The sequence below is a fragment of the Lissotriton helveticus genome, chromosome 9 (assembly GCF_964261635.1).
Source record: "Lissotriton helveticus chromosome 9, aLisHel1.1, whole genome shotgun sequence".
Classification (NCBI taxonomy): Eukaryota; Metazoa; Chordata; class Amphibia; order Caudata; family Salamandridae; genus Lissotriton; species Lissotriton helveticus.
Genome location: NC_136070.1, coordinates 648,256,342 through 648,276,857, shown reverse-complemented (window position 1 = coordinate 648,276,857; position 20,516 = coordinate 648,256,342).

Genomic DNA, 20,516 nt, shown 5'->3' with positions numbered 1-20,516 from the left:
ACCCCTCACGAAGCGGGACCCGCGGAGCGGGTACCGCGAGGAGTGAAGGTAGAAGAAGCAGCACAATCCCAAAAGGAGTATCCAAAGCAGCAAAGCGTCCCGACTGCTAACTCCTCTTGAAGCATCTGGGAGCAGGAACCTGGATGTTATACATTCTGCCAGGAACAAACTGCATTGAAAGCCCCTTGAGGGAAGGAGCCCACTGACTGCTGAGGCGGAGGATGCAGATGTGCTTGCACAAAGAAAACTCTGTCTGGAAAAGGTTGACCATGAGGAGCTGTAGAGGAAGAACTGAAGCTGGCAGCTGAAAGTGAAGGATCAGAACCAGCCGATGTCCGAGCAGGTAACAGAGGTGGGGCAGTTGGACCGCGTGCGGGGGGATTTCGAGGGACGATGCAGATAGAAAATGTTTTATCTAATTTTTCCTCTGCATCGTCCCTCGAAATCCCCCGCATTTGGCCCCACTGCCCCACCGCTGTTACCTGATTGACCGCGGCTGATCAGCACAGTCAGGTCAAGTGGTGAGCCCTTCCAAGCCTGGCATCCCAGGTGCATGCTCTGAAGTCAAGTAATCTAGCCAACAAATAGGCAAAGTAGGCACCGGCCATTGGGCCCCACTCCCCCACGCACAATGGATCAAAAAATATTGATTTGACCTCGAAAGAAAATGACAATCAAGCTTTCTCAAACTGTTTTCAATGAATTTTTGTTTAATAACATTAATAATTGTTAATGCTTAGTTTTGTGTAATAAAATCGATGTATTAAAATTATTGGTTTGTAAAATGTAAAACGTATTAGCAGATAATTTGCGAGGGGAGGGATACATTTCGACTGCCTAGGGGCCTCCACAGGGTTGAATCCATCACTGCCCAAATCTCTGCTTGTGCATGGCATATTAATCTCCCCCTGCCCACTCTGTGGACTATCGCCGTAGACGACTGAAGAGGGCAAAAGTGAGTACAAAAGACAGAATCGAGCAAAGCGCAATATGGTGTCAGAATATATTTGTCAGAATATCGTATGATATAAATATTGTGTCCTAAAAATCTTTTACAAGAAATATCGCCTTGTTGGAAACAATGTTGACTTGAATTATTCTTCCTGTACGGCAATAGGATGATGTGCAACTAGGCAAATCGACTATCTCCCTCTGAAAGGTATATAACAAACATTGGCATTGTCAATCGGTCTGGCTTATAAATGAAAGTGCCTCCTTAGTCATTGATGGGTTTCGGCACTGAATAAGTCACCATACAGGCACTGTGCTACTCACCCTTGCTTTGTGTGCATCTATTCATCACTGACTTGTTCTTGCATTCACCGACTTACATAACCACAATAAAAATCATACACAAATTTAACAACCTATGCAAGATACAAATATAGGAATACAAGTATAAAAAAGAAAACATGCTGTCACCTAAATATTACAGTCATTTGCATGCAATAACAAGCACAATTGTACAAAGCAGCAGGTGGCTGTCTTGCAATGGTATTGTCAGGAGTGTATTGCTGTTTTAAAGTTCCAGCGGGCTGCCATGTTTAGAGCCAACGTGTGCCTATGGAAAATATATTTCCATGATGGTCCATTGGTTCAGATGGCCTGGCTGTGCAGGTTGCTGTACACAGTAGATGAATTGAGTGATAGGCAAGTAGCCAGCTATCACTGTCTTGGGAACTATAGCATGCTGTAAAAATGAAATAAAAGGAGGAAGAGAAAATACATGAATAGAAAATGGAAAACTAAGGGACTGGTCCACCAGCCCTGGCACTGAGGTGCACTCATGTTCAGGTGGCTTTCTACAAGTGGTCAGACAAATGCTGTCATTCACAGTGCAAAAGATATAGGGCCAGATGTAGGTAAATCTCATTTACCGATTCATAAATACCGAATTTTACCGAATCGGTATTTATGAATCTGTAAATGAGATGTAGGTAAAAATTATGTATTTTTTACCGAATCGGTAAGATTCGGTATTTACCGATTCGGTAAATACCGAATCGGTATTTGCTATTGAATCCTATGGGCCTTGAAGCCCATAGGATTCAATAGCAAATACCGATTTGGTATTTACCGAATCGGTAAAAATACCGAATTGCTAAGGGGGACAGGGTGTCACTTTGACACCCTGTTGCACCCCTGTAACTGGCGTTTGCGCCATGTGGCACACATACATGCCCTTAGGGCATGTCTTTGTGCCACATGGCACAGGTGTACATGCACAGATGTCCATGTACACAAGAATTCGTAATTTACCATGCAATTGTATTGCATGGTAAATACCGAATTCTAAAGGCCCTATAGCACTGTTAGAAGTGCTACCTACATCACAAAATACATTTTCGGTATTTTTACCGAATGGTAAATTTACCGAATCGGTAAAATTTACAGAATCGGTAAATTTACCGATTCTGTAATTTTACCGATTCGGTAAAATTACCGATTCGGTAAAATGACCGAAAATGTACGTTTTTCTAGCCCCTACATCTCCATAGCCCTTTACCGGTCGGGAACGGCCGAAAATCGGTATTTTCGGCCGTTTCCGACCGGTAAAGGGCTACCTACATCTGGCCCCAAATGACTGAAGTGGACTGACCAATTGCAAATGCTGTATGCTGTCATGGATAGAAGAAGAGTGTAAATGACTCTCATACTCACCAGTGGCAGAAGAGGGCTGACCTCAAGCCGCTCTCTCTCTGTATTCGGATGAATATTTCTAACTTGTATATTTTTTATTAATTTATTTTTTATAATATATAACACATGATCCCGGCAGAGAACGAAGCCACTCCGGCCTTCCGAAAATAATCCATCAAGGATTAATTCCGTGCAAATCTTAGTCCCCTAGGATTGTCAAAGGGGGTTATAAACACTAAAATCCTTGCCTAAACACCGTAACCTGTGAAATTTCATGTAGGAAAATATGTCTGCAAAGCAGATTTTAAAAGGGTGCAATAACAATCCACTCTTAAAGGCTTATTGGCTTTAACATGTGTTTCATAATTTAAAAAATCCAGTCTACTGCCTTTGTCGGAACTTCCCTTAAGTAGCAGATCAGACCTATGAGATATGAGATGACTTTTCCAGATTAACCAATCAGACCTATAGCTTTTGTCTCTAGCTTGTCACTGTAATAGAGTCAGGCCAACTGTATTTCGCATAAGCTTTCCTATACGTCAACCATCAGGTATATCGCATCAAAATTAAAAATATGTACAAAATTACAGTTGTAAATAAATATATCAATTTCTCCTAAGAGGGACCAATAAGGACTAACATAGTGTAAATATTCTTTCCCCACAGTTTGTTCAAGTGAGTCACCTAATCCCAATTCCATTGCCTATTACTGTAATCTGTGAAATGCCTGCCTACAGGCTAAAGCCTATTAGCTTTAATAAATGCTTTTCACAATAAATAACCAAGGCCCATTGCCATTACTCTTTTTAATAAACAGATTAGACTGTGTGGCATTGAGCACAACTTTTCCCAGCAAACCAGTCAGGCCTATGGTGTTTACCACTGGTTTGACACCATACATACCCAGCACAGTGGGCAACATTTAGCAGCCATCATACATACATTTAAAAAAAAACACTTAATTAGAAGCATCTAGTGTTCCACTCCCAGCTTTGTCAGGTTCATTAAAATTACAAAGACAGCTACAATGGATTCAGAAGCTTACAGTTTTTCCAAGCATTTGCAGGCTGTAAGGAAACAGGGAAGCGGAACTACTCTGTATAACCTATCATTTACTTTTGCTTTTTTTTGTGGCCACAGCTATGAAAATTTGCCACACTGCAAATCAGAGACTTTTTGAACCACGCTTTATACATGAGCAGTCCTGGGGCATGGCACCTCCTGCACAATTTATAGCAAGGATGTGGCTTAGCGGCTAGAGCGGCCAACTTTGAAGCTGGGGAACCAGGGGCAAGTCTGGCGGGAGGCTCAAACATCCTGTGATTCTGGGCCTAAAAATGATTGTGTTGGTCTGTAATGCAACTGGTGCTCATGGAAAGCGCTCTGATACCTTCGGGTCGAGTTTGTGCTATATAAAACTGCAACAACAACAAAAAATAGATATGGTGCTATTTAAAACAAGAAAGGTTTCAGCAGTGAAAATACAAAGGCCTATCAATGCTGTTTGTTTAAACCTGGCATGACCGTCCAAAACTGATGCCTCTCATTTAGCCATACAGTTTCTGCCTCTGAAGTGTCACACTTGGCTGTCCTGAATGGTGAAAGCATGCCCCACCTTCAAAAGCATTCTAAGGAAACTAGAAATTGTCACTTTCATGTTCAATGAGGGTGAGCATAGGGATGTTGCAGTCTGGACTCTATGTTGCAGTAACAGCGTTTGGGCTGCTCGCTTGCTGCCTTAGGACAAACCTTCATAGCGGCCTCATTTATGAGGCCGTGCGTCACTGTTACGCCACTGGTGCGTCATTTTTTGTGATGCACCAGTGGCGTAAAAAATGCGCCTTGTTGCCCCATATTTACAAAGTGACGCATCTAGGTAGATGCGTCACTTTGTAAACCCCTGCGCCACATTATACCTGTGCCCGGTATAATGTATGCAAGGGGGGCGTATTGATTCAAGAAAGGGTCATGGAAGTGACGCAGTGAAATCTATGAGATTTCACTGCGCCACTTCTAGGACTCAAATGCGTCAAAATCTTACGCCTGCCTCATAGCAGGCGTAAGACTGACGCAGGCCCTTTCACATGGGGCTTGCCCCATGTGAAAAGACACATTGCTGGAGTTGCGTCACTTTTGTGACACACTCCAGCAATGCGTCACTTTTGCGCCTACAGATACGTCAGAAATACTGACGTATCTGTAACTCCTTGCGACACGATGCGTCATACTGTAAATATGACGCATCATTGGTGTCGCAAGGAGGGCGCAATGAAAAGTAGCAAGCAGCAAAGCGTCACTTTTCATAAATGAGGCCCCAAGTGTTTACACGTCCTCTATTAGCATTTCCAAAGCCAAAAAGAAGTGCAGCTGCATCACGACTGGTACTTCAAAAGCTCTCAAAAGCTCCAAGGCAGCATTTTATGGATGCAGTAGAATCCTTTGCGGTGCGCACTACTTGTAGCTTGCTGCGCGGATGGAAAGCATAGTATGTGCGCCTGCTAAGGGGACCAGTTTAGAGCAGTGGTGGCCGACACAGATAATTCCCAGCGTGGCGGGTGGAGGGGGTGTGATGGGCGTGAAGAGTCTGTCAGAAATGCGTGGGCTGAGCGAGCAGCCTGGAGTTAAAATGTAAAAAAAAATTAAACTCATACCTGGTGCCGCCGGCTGCCTCGCACTTATCTGCTGCAAGTTCCTAGTCCCAGCAGTCCCTGGGACAGCATCATGACTCCTCATCCAATCCCAGTGCTGCTCTCAAGCATGAGAGCAGTGTGGGGATTGGCCTGAGCAGGCTGGATTAATACTCGCTCAGGCACAAGAAGTCTGTGCTGTGTCTCCAACCTGGCTGTATAACACAGCTGGGTTGGAGAAACTGAAGTGTGCATGTCAGTGTGCACATCTACCACTTCTTCTCCCCCTCCCATGGCTCCGCCGCGCCCTTACCTTGTACATGCTGGCCCACCCAGCAGCTGAAAAAGAAAAGAATAGTAAAATATTGTTTTATTTTTCAGCTGCTGGCCCTAAGCCAGTGGGGCGATGATCCCCTGCCATTACAGAGGAGCCGCCGCTGGCTTAGAGGGAGGATATATTGGGTAGCTGCCACTTGCTTGGACCGATCACATCGCAATTCAGTTTGAGTTGGCCCCTCCTGACCAACACCATCGATTGGGAGCCTCCAAGAAGCAGATAGAAACAAGAGCCTGGAATAAAATGAAGGGCACAGAGCTAGAAGACCATCTTACGGCAACAGCCTATTCATTGCCCACAGAGGTGGAATAAGCCACCAACTGCTGTACAGAGTGGATAGAGACAGCTTGTAAAAAATTAGCCCAGGTGAAAAAATTGTCTCCTGAACGTTTTCAACGAACAGCCCCTTGGTACTCTGAAGAATTAAGGAAACAAAAACTTGCCTGTAAGCACTTGGAACGCAATTGGAGAACAGAATGCGCCTGCCCGAGGCCACGCAGTGGCCATAGAGAGGGCGGGCCACTAGTCTCTGAGGGCTGTCCCGCCCCCAGCAGGATGTTCAGCTTCACCTCCTCTCTGGTTGGAGGAGGCGGCTGGCGGTGATTCACGTCCGGGGCGGCTGGGAGGGGCCTCCATGGGTACTTAAGTTCCAGTACCCCGTTGGAGGGCCTCTTTGCCGCTCCGGACACCGTCGTGAGCTCGTCGGGACACTCTTTTGGGACACTTGAGGTGAGCGAGGCTTTGGCCTTGGCCTATTTTCCCCCCCCTTTTCCGCCGCCTGCTCCCTCTGTGGGAGTCGTGAGTCTGGCGAGGCGGCCCATTAGCGTGGGCTGCTGTGGGGGGGGGACGTCCGGTTCCCCGAGATGGTCTCCGTTTCCGTGCCCCATTCGGCGGATGGGGTTTTCGCGGCCGGCCTGATTCTTTGGCCCCGCCACGGCCATCGCGGCCGTGTTGGAGACGTGTCCCCATGCCATGCTACCCGGAGCTTTGTCTGATCCCCGTTCTATCTCCCTCACATGGCGGCGCAGGGGCGATGCTTGCTTCTTTAACCTTGCGGTGGGGGGGGGGGGAACGTCTCGGTGGCGGGGCCCAGGTGCACGTTATTTAAACTATGGGCCGTTTCCTTAGCCCTGGCAGCCGAGGACTCTGATACCTTCGCCACCCCATGCCTGCCCCCCCCCTCCCCCCCCCCCACCCGGTTGCCGGCGGCCCCTGCGGCCATTTTGGGGCGGGGGAGTATCGGGCGGCCATTTCGGCGGTCTATGGTTTGGCTGGCTTGGGCACTCGCCCCTCACGTGAAAATCTGTTACTGTTGCGGGTATAAGTGGCTGTTAATAATTGCGGTTGCCTATTCATGTTTTGCCTGTCTATTTATGAGTTCCGGTCCATGCGGGTTCGTGGACCCGACGAGCGCTTCTTGTTGTGTTGAGCAATTCTGCAGTTGCGCTCTATCGACTGTTGCCTAATTATGTATTCTGGCATTTATTGTGTATGCCCCAATTTTGTGCCTAATCTAACGCGATTGTTTCCAGCACCTACCAATCCCACCCCCCCGACCTGGCTAAAGCATGGGTACCCCGCGTCCAGGTGGAGCCTGCTCCCGCACAGTGTCAGCGGCGATGTAATTATTTACGCTTATTGTGTAAGTTTCGTTTTCTTTTAGGAACCGCTTCGGCGCGCCGCTGGTCGTCCGGGTTAGGCGCTGACTTTGCCCATGCCAACGGTAGTGTGGTAAGTTGCCAGCCCCGCCCCAAGCAACGACTGTGCGTGGGTCCTAGAGCGGGGTGGACCTCATTTGTTCAGCCCTGTCCTAACGTTCCTTTTCTCTTGGGGCGTAAGGCCACGGTGCGGGGGTCCAAGATCAGGCTGGACCTCATTGTTATTTAGTGTGTAGAATTGTTTACGTCCAGGTGGTGCACTGCGCGGCCCTAACAAGGCTTTTCTTTTGGAGAGTAAGGCCACTGTGCGTGGGTCCAAGATCAGGCTGGACCTCATTTGGTTCTTCAGTATGAAGAGTTGTTACATCCAGGTTGTGCACAGCGCTGTCCTAACTATGCTTTCTTTTGGGGAGTAAGGCCACTGTGCGTGGGTTCAAGATCGGGCCGGACCTCATGTTGTTCTGCAGTGTGAAGAATTGTTTCTTTCCAGGTTGTGCACAGCGCTGACGCCAAAATGTGTGTCTGCTTAAAATGAAATGAACTCAGGTATTGGAAGTGAAAGAATTGCATTTTCCGCGTCTGGCAGCCGCCTGCCCCCGCGAATGGTCAGCGGCGTATGTAATTATTTATGTTTTGTATGAAGGTTGCGTTTTCCTTTAGGAATTGCTTTGGTCGCCTGGGTTAGGCACTTACTTTACCGTGCCATTGGTAACGTGGTAAGTTGCCCGCCCTGCCCCACCCAATGACGGTGCGTGGGTCCAAGCTCGGGCGGGACCTCATTCTGTTCTTCAGTGTGAGGAGTTGTTTCCTCCCAGGTTGTGCACAGCGCTGTTCTAACGTTCATTTTCTTTAAGGTGTGTGGGGCCTTTAATGCATAAGGCGAGGGCGTTTGGTGACATTGTCGAATTTTGTTTTGCAGATTCTGTCGCGAATTCGCTTTGCGCATCTTGGCCCCCTCCTCTTTTCAGAGCTTCAGCCCGAACCCCCCCCCCCGCCCACAGTGCTAGCGCAAGGTATGTACGACACAGAGAGGTTGGCGCTACTTCATTTTCATCAAAGGATAATGCCCTTCCGTGGGGCACGGGAGGGGTGGGGAGACGCCTATCGTCCAAATTGAGTGTTGTGATGGGCGTTTGCTTTCCGGTTACGGCCGGTACAATGCGTTAGGTCCAGTGTTTTATTTTCCTTTGTTTCACACAGTGCACTCAGTCATTGAAGCGGATCCCGGGGCACCCTCTCAGTTCGGACCTTGTGAGCTTTCTCAGGAATAGCAGTTGAGGTATGTACGTCATAAGAGTGGGCCTGTACTAAGGATGTACCTAGATATCGGCGATATCCGTTCTCGTTTTCCAACAGGTACCGAGCGTCCATTTCTACCCCCTTGGCGGGAGAATACATGGCGGTTTGGGGGGGGCGGCCAGTCATTGGGTGGGGCGTGTGTGCTTTCTTGACAAAGATGTTGGAGATGGTGGCTCATGGTTATCTCTTTTTCAGGATACACTTGAAGGCACCATGGAGAGTCAGGGGTCCCCATCGCTCTTTACGCAGACGTCCCAGGTTGATGACTCGGGTCTAGGACCTTCTCAGGACCCTCAGATGAAAGTTTTGTTGGACATGATAAAAGCTAATGGGGTGGCGTGGGCCAGTGAACTTTTGTTGGCCAACCCCCCGAAAGCCCCCGGGCCGCCCCCCGCCCCACAGATATCTGAAATAGAGGTGGCAGAGGACCCGGCCACAGGGAGGCCTAAGCGCGCTAGGAAGCCGACAGTGAAGGACTTCCCTGCAGAACCCCCCACTAAGACCAGGGCAGCGGACCCTGTCAGGAATGTCATTGTGCACGCCCCGGCATCCCCCCGGCGGTGATCCGGGTGTGCCCTCCGTCACCCCCTCGCCCGGCGGTGCCTACTGTGGAATTTGCTACCCGGGAAGATCTGGGTAAGATTACAGACTCGCTGGCATTGTTCATGTCGGAAATCAGAGCCGGTCTGCGCGCGCCTCCTGTGCAGTCCCCTAATTTAATGCACTCACAGACTGCAGCTCCGTCAGTTGTGGCGCCACTTCACGCCGCTGGGGAGGCAGACGTGGCACGGGTGTGGGGTGGGCTTGCAGCTCAAGGGGGGGACATTGCCAGTCCTTTGTCAGGTGTGGTTGCCCTGCCTGACACCACGCCTCCAATCATTGTGTCCTCAGCGCTTCCTACCCAAGTGCTGCCGTTGGCCCCAAGTGTGTCCCAGGATGCCCTTACTCCCGCGGTGGCCCCGGCCCTGACACAGGCGGTTTCCTCGGCCGCTCCTCCCCCTATGGCACTCAGTACTTTCGCGGCCTCCTCGACTTTGGGGGTTGCCCTACCTGCGCCCACAGTATTGATGACCATGGCGCCCCTCCTGTCAGGCAAATGTTCCCTAGCCTGGCTGGTCCCGCAGGCAGCGAAGGAGGGCATATGGCGTAGAGAGTTTATAGACATTTTTTCCCTGTTGATGTTGGGGGCGCAGGGGTCGGATGTGACAAGAATGGGCTCCAAAGAGGAGGTCAAGAAGGCGCGATTTCAGTCATGGCCAGAAAAGACAATAAAAAACTGGCGTCAGGCATTCGCCATTCTGGCAGCGGTAATCACAGAGCGCTTCCCTGATCAGGCGCAAGGTTTATTCCAGTATAATAGTATCATAACCAATGAAGCTGAAGCATCTTCCGGGATGGGGTGGTACTCATATGACTGTGAGTTCAGGAAAAAGATGTCTGTCTGTCCAGAACTAGAGTGGGACCAGATTGAAGTTAGACTGTGGATCGTACACATGGGTAAAGGAAAAGCTGAGAGTGGTGCCAATAGCGTTGTCCAAGTTAAGAAGTCTGAAAGTGATATGTCCTTTTCTCAGAAGAAAAATAATTTCAGGCAGCCCTTTCGAGGAGGGCGTGGGGGGGGCCGTTTCAACAGACAGTATGCCAAGAAGAATGTCTCTTCCACTTGCAGGTTGTACAACGCAGGTAATTGCACTTGGGGGAAAGCATGTAGATTCTCACACGCTTGCAACAAATGTGGTGGCTCCCACCCAGAGTCTTCCTGCGAGAAGCGGTCTTCCTCAGCCAGCGCTGCCAATAAGGATAAATAATGACCCCAAGATCCCATCCCACCTCCCTGCCCCCCCTGCTGCGTCCCCCCCCTCAGCTTTGCCTTCCGCTTCTACCGCCCTAGAGGGGGGTTCAGTCACTGTACTGCCTTGTGGGGACCCCCACCCCCTTAGCTCAAAAGGCCCGTCTCCAGTCATCATCCACAGCCTGTTGCGCCTGTTGCGAGCTTATCCCAATGAAAAGGATAAGGAGGTCCTGACTTCTGGTTTCCTGGACGGTTTCAAAATCCCATATCAGGGTCCCCAGGTCAGCAGGGATGCAGAGAACCAGAAATCGGTCAGGGAGCTCCCCGAGGTGGTTGACAAGAAGATTAGCAAGGAGGTGGCCTTAGGGAGGGTGGCGGGCCCTTTTCCTTCCCCCCCTCTTCCTGACTTTGTGGTGTCCCCCTTGGGGGTAGTCCCCAAGAAAGAACCTGGGGCTTTCAGGCTGATTCATAACTTGTCTTTTCCAGAGGGGAACTCTGTCAATTCGTGGCTTCCAGAAGCGGCCTGTTCTGTCTCCTACTGTTCCCTAGATTTGGCCATCGACTTAGTGAGGAGAGCTGGGGAGGGGGCCTGGCTAGCAAAGGCGGACATTGAGGCAGCCTTCCGCTTATTACCTGTACACCCGGACAGCCAGCATTTGCTGGGTTTCAAGTGGAGAGGGGGGTTCTACTTTGATAGGTGTATGCCAATGGGTTGCGCTGTCTCCTGTGCCTTCTTTGAGGCTTTCAGCACCTTCCTTCAGTGGGCCCTCACAGAAAAATACAAAGTGTCAGCAGTGTCACATTACCTGGACGACTTCCTCTTTATTGGAAGGGAGGGCACGCAGGAGTGTCAGGAGGGCCTTGACTCTTTCATTGACCTAGCTAGTCGCTTAGGTGTGCCGCTGGCGTCAGGTAAGACAGAGGGCCCTGCTCAAGTGCTGACCTTCCTGGGGATTGAGCTCGACACGGTTCAGGGAGTGTCTCGTCTCCCAGCAGAAAAGGTTGTGGGTCTGAAGAACGATATCCATGCTTTGCTAGGTAGGGATAAGGCACCTCTGGGGGTCATTCAGAGTCTTCTAGGCAAGCTGAACTTCGCTGCCAGGGTCATTCCGGTGGGAAGAGTTTTTGCGAGGCGCCTTGCCAGGGCTACTGCCAGGGTCCACAGACGGTATCACTTGGTTAGATTGACCTCTGCACTGAAGAAAGATTTGCTAATGTGGGATGATTTCCTCTCTGATTTTAATGGTACAGTGATATGGAGGTCCCCTTGGGTGGAGAGTCCGGAATTGAATATGTACACGGACGCTTCTGGTCGCGAGGGATTTGGTGCCATTCTGGGAGAGCTATGGTGCGCGCAGGGATGGCCCAATGCTTGGCGCAGGCGTGGTATTACTGCTAACATTACTGTCCTGAAGCTCTTTCCCATTGTGATTTCTCTACACCTGTGGCCGGATACCCTGTCCAACAGGAAGGTTCTGTTCTGGTCGGACAATATGGCGGTCGTGCAGGCAATCAATGGTCTATCTGCCAGCTGTCCGCTAGTGCTGTCTCTACTCAGCGAATTGGCTAGCAGGTGCTTGCGCTGCAATGTTGAGTTTAGAGCTAGGCACATTGCGGGGGTCATTAATGTCGCAGCTGATGCTCTTTCTCGTTTACAGCTCGACCGTTTTCGGGCGGCATGCCCCCAGGCGAGAAAGGAGATGACTCCCTTTGCACCAAGGCTCTGGCACATCTTGGAGTGGAGCAGCAATTGAGAGAATTAGGAGAGAAATCTCTAGCGCTGGGGACAAGGAAACGCTATGCGAGTCAACGTGCTACTTTCCTATCAGTCATCTCTGATTTAGGCTTGCAGGCTTTGGCGCTGGAGGGGAGGGTTCAGGCATTCATTGTATGGGCTAAGAAGCAGAAAAAGTCCCACTCTTGGGTCTGTGGCCATTTAGCGGCCATCAGTCATGAGGCTAGGTTGTGTGGTGGGAGTGATCCAGCCAAATCCTTTGTGATTAGGGCAGCTCTGAAAGGGTGGGCTCGGGAGGATCCAAGGGTCCCGGACGACAGGTCCCCCATTGATTTTCCATCTCTCCAGGCGATGTTACAAGTGTTGCGCGCAGTTGTGCACTCCCAGTATGAAGCGGCCTTGTTTTCTGCAGCCTTCAGTCTAGCATTCTTTGGGGCCTTCCGGAGTTGCGAGTTGGTTGCCCGCTCTAAGACAGATATCTCTGGAGATGCGTTGGGAGTGGGGGATATAGCTTTTGGGGATGTGTTGTCCATCACGCTCAGGCGGTCCAAGACTGATCAGGCTGGCAAGGGGTCTGTTATCAGGCTCTCCCCCCTTAGGGATCCTCGCTTCTGCCCGGTAACGGTCCTACGGGCCTTCTTGGCTATGCGGCCTGCTGGGTCGGGTTACCTGTTTGTCCATGCTGACTTGAGCCCCTTGACTAAATACCAGATGGACAAAATCATGCTGGCCTGCCTGGACAGGGCTGGTCTGTTAGTAAAGGGGAAGAAATTTTCTAGCCATTCCTTCCGCATAGGGGCGGCCACATCGGCCTTCCGCGCTGGCATGCAGCCAGTTCAGGTCCAGTCTGTAGGGCGCTGGGAATCGTCTTGCTATAGACGGTACATTAGGCCTTGATTGTGCTACATAAGGATGTAAAATTTCGGCTTTGTTTGCTGTGTTTGATGTGGCGTTATTTGTTTTACTTGTGATTTACTCAATAAAGACCCTTGAACATATTGCGTCTTTCTTTGACAGGTTCACGAATTTGGGTCATGGGGCATTCCATGGTCGACAGATTGGCCCGATGGGCAGCGGTCAGGAAGTGGACCAGCACCTTCTCAAGTATTGACTGTGTGTGGTGGGGTTTCCCGGGCATGCGCTGGCATAGCTTGCTCTTCCGACTTCGGGAGGCCCTTGCCCGGGGTGGACCACCTCCCCTCCACTTGATAATCCACCTGGGTGGCAATGACATTACGTACTTGGGGAAATCCACTCTTCTCCTTAAAATGAAGACTGACTTGGGCATCATCAGTGGCCTTTTGAGGGAATGCGAGGTCTGGTGGTCCGAAATAGTGCCCAGGAGATCCTGGCGGGGTGCTAAGTCCTGTGAGGCAATCGAGAGGTCTAGGAGGCGGATCAATGCGGCCATGAAAAAGTTCACTCAGCGCAGAGGCCTAGGCTTTATCAAACATGAAATGATTCAGGACAAAGTGAAGGGTTATTTTGAGGATGACGGTGTTCACCTCACGCCAGTAGGCTTAGACCTCTTCCTACTGGACTTAAAAGAAACACTCATGAGCAAAGGTTGCAGGTAGTGAAGGCAGCAATGGTGGGGGGGCCTGTGCGGCAGCGGGTACCACCGCACAGGCTGTGGCGGAGTTACTGGGCGATCCGGAAGATGAGAGGTGCAAACGATGTACTTCAGCGGGCACATAGGAGTGCCAGAGCCTAACCTGTAACCTCATGGGAGGTGCAGGAATTCGTGTCGGCGCCCCAGTAGTCCTTCGGGCGGTTGTGGGCCTGTGCAACCGGGGGTTTGCCTAGTCACGCCCCGCAAGGGGCGTGTCAGTAGTTATATTCTAATAGTACAGCAGTTGGGTGGTTCGCCACTGTGCTGTTCGGCTCAACAGGCGGGCAGGTGGCGAGAATGCAGCCGGCCCGGGATCGCCCGTAATGTTTACCCACCTTCATTACATATGTTGTATGTAATAAACCTGCAGCAAATTTTTCCCAAACTAATACGATGTCTGTGTATTATTTTGCACGTTTGGGGAATGTGGGGGCGGGGGATTTCCTGTGGCCCTGATGTGACTATGCGCCTGCCCGAGGCCACGCAGTGGCCATAGAGAGGGCGGGCCACTAGTCTCTGAGGGCTGTCCCGCCCCCAGCAGGATGTTCAGCTTCACCTCCTCTCTGGTTGGAGGAGGCGGCTGGCGGTGATTCACGTCCGGGGTGGCTGGGAGGGGCCTCCATGGGTACTTAAGTTCCAGTACCCCGTTGGAGGGCCTCTTTGCCGCTCCGGACGCCGTCGTGAGCTCGTCGGGACACTCTTTTCCCTCCCTTACATCTAACCCAGAGTGTCTGTATGAGGGAATTGTGGAGGTTTGTTAATGTGTCTATTTATCGTTGCAGGTTGGAGTTAAGCGGAGTTACTGGGCGATCCGGAAGATGAGAGGTGCAAACGATGTACTTCAGCGGGCACATAGGAGTGCCAGAGCCTAACCTGTAACCTCATGGGAGGTGCAGGAATTCGTGTCGGCGCCCCAGTAGTCCTTCGGGCGGTTGTGGGCCTGTGCAACCGGGGGTTTGCCTAGTCACGCCCCGCAAGGGGCGTGTCAGTAGTTATATTCTAATAGTACAGCAGTTGGGTGGTTCGCCACTGTGCTGTTCGGCTCAACAGGCGGGCAGGTGGCGAGAATGCAGCCGGCCCGGGATCGCCCGTAATGTTTACCCACCTTCATTACATATGTTGTATGTAATAAACCTGCAGCAAATTTTTCCCAAACTAATACGATGTCTGTGTATTATTTTGCACGTTTGGGGAATGTGGGGGCGGGGGATTTCCTGTGGCCCTGATGTGACTATACAATTAGGCAGAAAAAGAACTCTACAAACAGAGTCGCACTCTCTAGAAAAGGCTCTTATTTAATACAAAAAGAGCATTCTTCGCGGACCAAATTGCACTGGCCAAAACCAACACTAAAGAACTCTTTAGGACCGTAGCCAGATTGGCCACCCTGGACACTCCGAAAATCCAGAGTAGTCAAGAACGACGACATCTTTTTGCAGAAGGTGCAGGTTATTTTCTCGTCTTTTAGACTCTCTCCTCTAGGAGGGACGGATGGGCCATCTGTGGGGGCCAAAATACTAATTGACCCATGGCCCACTCTGGACAAGTTCTCCCCTCTGGATGCGCAAGATACTATAAATCTCATCGCCTCTCCCAGATCAGGCTCTCCCTATGACCCCAGCCCAGGTTTTGTGATTAAACAAGCCCTAGAACCTATTTGCACCTCTTTCACTTCCTTATTTAATGCCATGTTCGAGTCTAGGCATTTTCTGAAAATATGGAAGATAGCATTCATTCTTCCATTGTTAAAAAAACGAAATCTCGACCCTAAGGATCCTAATAATTACCGGCCAATCCCTCGCCTTACACTGCAGATGAAAATGGTAGAAAAGACCATGAATACTCAGCTCAGCGCCCCCTCTAGGTAAACAACATTTTAGATACCACTCAGTATGGGTTTAGGAAAGTACACATCACAGAGTCGGCCCTTATAAAATCCACTGAAGAAATAAGAGAAGCTCTGGAACTAGGCATACTCCCTAAACAAACTAGGAAAGCAAAATACCTGGGTCTCATGGTCGACACTAAACTCCCCTTTTGGGACCAGATAAATGCGGTTGCATCTGCTAGCTTCCACCTCCTTAAAATGATTAAGAAAATAATGCCATTCCAGCCGGAAGACTGACAACATGTAGTCATAACATCTCTCATTCTATCAAGGGTGGATTATTACAACATCCTCTACCTGAAGAATGTATGACGTTACAACGCATACATTCACAACGCATAGCATCACAACACAACTTTTACAACGCAAGATCCATTACAACGCATGCTATTACAATGCATGCCATTACAACGTAAGTATAGGTAAGTATTTAATTTTATTAATATTAATTTAATTTTAATTTAATTACAAAAATGTTTATTAATTTATTTAATATATTTCAATTTACTATTCTAACTCCTGGGTGTGTAATAGTAGGGTAAGAGATGGATAGTGTAGGGGTTCAAATTACTATTCTAACTCCAGGGGGGTGTAATAGTAGGGTAAGTGTTGGATAGAGTAGGGGTTAAAATTACTAGTCTAACTCCAGGGGGTTTAATTCAAATAAATTAAATTAAAATTAAATTTAATTAAAATATTAAAATGTATTTAAGTAAATTAAATAAAAATAAAAATAATATTAAATGTAATTAAAATATAATTATTTTTTGTAAATTAAATTACAATTTAAATTAAATGTAATTAAAATTAAATTAAAATAAAATAATATTTAATTAAAATTTTGAAATGTATTTAAGTAAATTACTTTATATTTAAATTAAAATAAAATTACATTAAAATTAAATTTAATTAAAATATTAAAATGTATTTAAGTAAATTAATTTTTATTAAAAAAGTTTTATTTTAAAATTTAAAAAATTAAAATAATTACATTAATGTTAGAAAATTAAATGAAAATTAAATTAATATTATTTAAATTAAATACTTACCCATACTTACATTGTAATGGCATGCGTTGTAATAGCATCTGCGTTGTAATGGCATGCATTGTAATAGCATGTGTTATAATGAATCTTGCGTTGTAAAAGTTTCGTTGTAATGGTAGTGCGTTGTGAAAGTTGTGTTGTGATGGTTGTTTCCCCTACCTGAATATTCAAAAGAAACATTTTAATAAGCTTCAGCTTCTCTATAATGCGGCAGCTAGACTGCTTAACGGCACACCAAAATTTGTATCTGTTTCCAAGGAAATCAAAAGGCTGCACTGGCTTCCAGTTAGACAACGGGTGCAATTTAAATCTTTGTGCACCGTCTTTAAAGCCCTTCAAGGAACAGGGCCAGAACATTTGAAACATCGATTTCAATGGTACGTCCCTAAAAGACCCCTCGTCACACTAGGAGCTAAGTTTGTGCTAGTACCCGACTTCAAAAAGTCAACTGGGGAGGGACAAGTTTCACCACCTGGGCCCCAAGGGCTTGAACGAACTCCTTTTCCATATTAGGAATGCCACTAATCTTATGGTGTTTAGGAAAGGATTGAAAACCTGGCTCTTCAGTGCATAGGTTCCCATGTCTTCATCTGTTCAGAGGGCAGCAGCCAGCGCCAGGACACCTTTGGGTAACCATTGCACTTAAGAAATACATAACATAACATAACATTGGAGTTGACGATAGAAAGTTTACACTTCTGTGATATTTTGGAAAATTATATTTTGAAACAATATAAAATTTGCCAATATTCTTGTGGATGACATTCTGACATACAAGCCCAGAAGTGCCTTTGATGACTTGGCACAAACACAACTCCTGTGTTCAGCAGTTTGACCAACAGGAGAAGAAACACTGTGCCGGTGAGGTGCTAGAAGAATACCATGACCGACCTTTGATGATTCGGCCATCAACAACTGTTGAGACCCATAGGTGGCTCTTCATTTTGTTTTGGTGGTGGGTTTGCGTTGGGACCCAGGAAGACTTAAGGAAGAAAACCCCTCTTCCCTGACCAGCATGAGCGAGTGCGTCTTCTGTCCACCTGTGCGTGCGCACCCCTCCATTTATAGATCGAAAGTATGCACTCGTGCCCAACTGCACCACCAAAGGACATCATTGGAGACCACAAGGCCAGGGCAGCATAAGTTGCGAGCATACATTTTGGCAAGTATGGTGCCCAGGACATCTGATGACCCAATCTGGGAGATGGCGGTGGAGTGCCTAATATTTCTCAATGTGCTTCCCTTAAAGGCAGACATGAAGGTACTAACAGGCACATGCATCAAAGGATCGCAAACGGTGCAAATCGCAAAAATCGGCATTTGCGATCGCAAAATCTGCTTTTGGAATGCATGAAGGGCAAAGGCCCTTGCAATTTGAGAATTCGCAAATATTTGCGAATTCTCAAATTGCGATTGCATTTAAGGAATCGCATTTGGGCATCCCATAAGAAATGTGTAAGGTACACAGAATGTCGTGAGACTGGTGAAAGGTCAAACATGGTGCATGGTCAGGTTGAGGAAGGCGTTGAAACTCCGAGTCGAAACCTGATGGGGGAAGTGCAGTAACTCGAAACTCACATGGGACAAACGTACATAGGAAAGTGGAAAGGCAGGTTTTTTCTGGTTGGCATAATTTGTAACGAGAATTCTCCATTGTTCCTTTCTCTAATCTTTTTTTCCTTTTTCAACCTTTTGCCGGAAGAGGTTTGTCATAATATGCATAGTGTTGAGGTTATTCATGTTTGTTCCACCCCCAACCACACTCCCTTCCTTACCTTTTGCAAAATCCCTGAGTTTAACCCCTCCCAGCACTTTGTACAGCAAGGACCTAATAATAAATGATCCAGCTGGGAATGATATAATTATCACACCTGGTAATTATGGTACCATGCGGGTCGGAATTTAGTAGATGTAATAATTATCACCTGTCACAAGTTTAGCCCTTTAAATTGAGACATACCAGGCAGATTTCCATGCAGTCTGGACCAAAATTTTAATGGACAGGTATTTACCAGGCTGGATTGATAAAATTAAATTTACCTGGGAAAACATTTCGGGGAATGTGGTAATGACCTCAAAACTTGCAATTCCGATTGCTGTGCAAAAAGGAGTTTGCGCACGAATGTCATGTATCGAGGCCAGGTCAGGTCAGGCCACATGTATCGAGGGCCTAGGAATGTTCATTGGATTCCATCCGCAACCATTTTACTACCTGACAACTGTGATCAGAGGCAGAAGAGAGACTTGGAACCAGATTTACCAGTTTCTCACGTGCAGGAGAGCACCACATTTACAGAAATATGGCACTTTCTTACCCTCTCCCTAAAGACGGTGAAGAAACGTGCAGCCGTGCACCATGGACACCCCTATGCACCATAGTGCAAGGGTGTCTCTGAGTCTAGCATACGTTTTGTACTGGAAGGATACCCTTTGAAGTTCAAAATACTATGCTTAAACTAACTTTAAACCTTTTCCCACTTTGTATATATGCTGTACAGTGCAGCACACATGCAAAGTCGGAAAAGAAAGGAGGAATAAAATAATTTCTCCTTCATGGCGCCCATCCGTAATGGGTGCTATTTTCTGAAGCTAAACCTTGTCTAATTTTTTTTTTAAATAAGGATTAGCGTCAGAAACCTTGGGTGGTTGCATGGAACCATGCAACCACCCACGGTACGCCCCTTCAAACAATCAATCAATCAAAGGCATTTGTATAGTGCACGGTTACCTGAACGGAGGCATCCCGGCGATCAAAAGCAAAGACTGAAGAACAGGACTGGCCCCTCATATCTACATAGGATTAAAAAGTCAGGTTTTTAAATCTTTCCTGAAACAGTGTTCGACTCAGTCATTGGAAGGTGGATAGGCAAAGTGTTCCAAAGTCTGGCCATCAGTACTGAGCAAGACCTGCGGCCTCAACAAACCTTGTCAAACCTCAGGATGAGCAAAAGTTGCAGATGATTAGATCTCAAGGCTCTCTCCTGATGGTACTGACTAATCCTATTTCTCAGATATCGTGGACCTTTGCCCCTATTGGCTCTAAATGCCAATGTCAAGGCTTTGAACTGAACCCTCTTGGCAACCCTAAGCCAATGAAACTGCTTCAAATGGGGTTAGATGTGATGACGGAAGGGCACCCGTTGAATCAACCTGGCAGCTGCATTCTGTATCAAATGAAGTCTATGAGTCAGGAAAGCTGGTAGACCCAAATATAAGCTATTAGCGTAATCCAAGCTCAATGTCACAAGGGCATTGATTTTGATTAGGGCTCCTGGTTTTATGGTATTTATTTTTTTAATATTTCCATCTGTATTTATCCATATTTATTTTTGGGTCATTTTTTCAGTATTTATCCATATTTATTTTGATGCGAGGAAAAAAAAGATGCTGCAGCTAGTATTTATTCACATTTGTTTAAAAAGGCAATGCGCGCTTTGTTGTTTTAGGTTCAGATAGATCTATGCAGATGGGTAAATGGATAACTGCTTTTAACAAAGAGATCCTTTTCTTACTTGCTGTTAATAAATTGTAAACCTTCTAATATAAGATAGTGAGCCAAGAAGGGCCTTGTAAGCCTCGCTGTCTTGTGTAACGCTCCTATGCATTTATTTACACATGATTTATTGTATTGTAATTGCATTTATATAGCGCTTACTACCCATGACGAGGTATTGAAGCGTTTTTTTTATCCAGGAAAACGCAACTCCAGAACTAACTAAAAAAATCAGGGATTGAGAATAGCATGACTTTCCGTGGTGGTCACATATTAGTAAGGAAAACAATATTATTTGAGTAGAGTTGAAAGAATTATATTTTATACTGGATAAAATCATCATTTGACATTGGTACGCATGCATATTGTCTTGTCACTGACCTAGCAGT